This window comes from Seriola lalandi, unplaced genomic scaffold (genome assembly GCF_002814215.2).
Source record: "Seriola lalandi dorsalis isolate HSWRI2012SDOR001 ecotype SW California unplaced genomic scaffold, Sedor1 jcf7180002007960, whole genome shotgun sequence".
NCBI classification, from domain to species: Eukaryota; Metazoa; Chordata; class Actinopteri; order Carangiformes; family Carangidae; genus Seriola; species Seriola lalandi.
The window spans coordinates 1-1,051 of NW_019478613.1; the positions used below are offsets into that span (position 1 = coordinate 1).

A 1,051-nucleotide genomic window follows, 5' to 3' on the forward strand; every position below is an offset into this window, starting at 1 on the left:
GTAATTTTCTGGGTTTTTTACCCTAAACCTGAATCCAACATGGACGGCCCTCTATGTGGAGTATTGCTGGTGATACTTGGCAGGTTGGACTTCACGCATCCTAAAGTTTTCAGCAGTTCATGAAGTAAGCTTGTCCTGAGAAAAATCTGCACAGGTTTATCATGAATCTACCGTGCTAACACTTGCAAGACAAGATGGCTGAGGACGAACCAAGAAAAGAACTTTAATTGAGATGTTTTCTGATTTGTGCCAGTTAATGCCAAAGACGTTGCACCATTGAACACTCTTGACTTATCGACCTTCAGCAGGACCTCCACCGGATAGTGGTCACTGACCTCCAGCGCCTGAGCAGAAACCACAGAAGAAACTTTGCAAACCTCAGCACACATGGAATTGATTCATAGAACAGAATTAGGGTTTCATTAGCTGTGTCCCAATTCGAGAGCCACATCCTTCAGCAGCTGAAACTGAAGACTGATTGCGTCACAGCAGCATGACAAGGCTGTCCTATTTTGGAGGCTCCTTCAAATGCGGTTGTGAAATGTGTCTTTCGTTTCCAGGGCAATGAAGGAGCCAATGGGAGGATCCTAACCTATCCCAAGATTCATTGCATGCTGGTAATGAAAATAATGTAGCAGCAAACAACAGTGAGAGAAAGCCCGAGGATTACGTTTAAAAGTGCACGAGCCCTCAGTTCTCATCAGTTCAACAGCTATCAATACAACTGTTAGCAAAAATCCTCCACAGGCCAGACCATCTCATTTTGGTTTGGCCTTCGTCACCATCATCGACCGCGAAGGCCAAGCCAAAATTCGTGTTCTCCAGAGGATGCGGCCCATGAATTGGGACACAGCTATGAAAAGATGAAGTCTGTTACCTGATCCTCCGTGAGTTCGTATTCTGATTGGAAGTTAAATGGTTTGGCCGAAAGAGGCACAATTGCTCTGGCAAATGTTTCCCCATGCACAACAATCCTGTTGTAACACACAGAATGGACAGACTTAATAACATTTCACTGTCGTTGAAAATATGAAGGCATGAGTTAAGGTCC

General features: G+C 44.6%; 1 long non-coding RNA gene across 1 annotated transcript; it reads right to left on the reverse strand.

Annotated features, from left to right (window-relative positions):
- Positions 1-199: 199 nt before the first annotated feature.
- Positions 200-1,040, reverse strand: LOC147819977 (uncharacterized). Its single transcript, XR_015438441.1, has 2 exons — positions 878-1,040; positions 200-344 (listed from the first exon to the last, which is right to left on the reverse strand). It is a non-coding gene; the product is annotated as an uncharacterized LOC147819977 (long non-coding RNA).
- Positions 1,041-1,051: the final 11 nt, after the last annotated feature.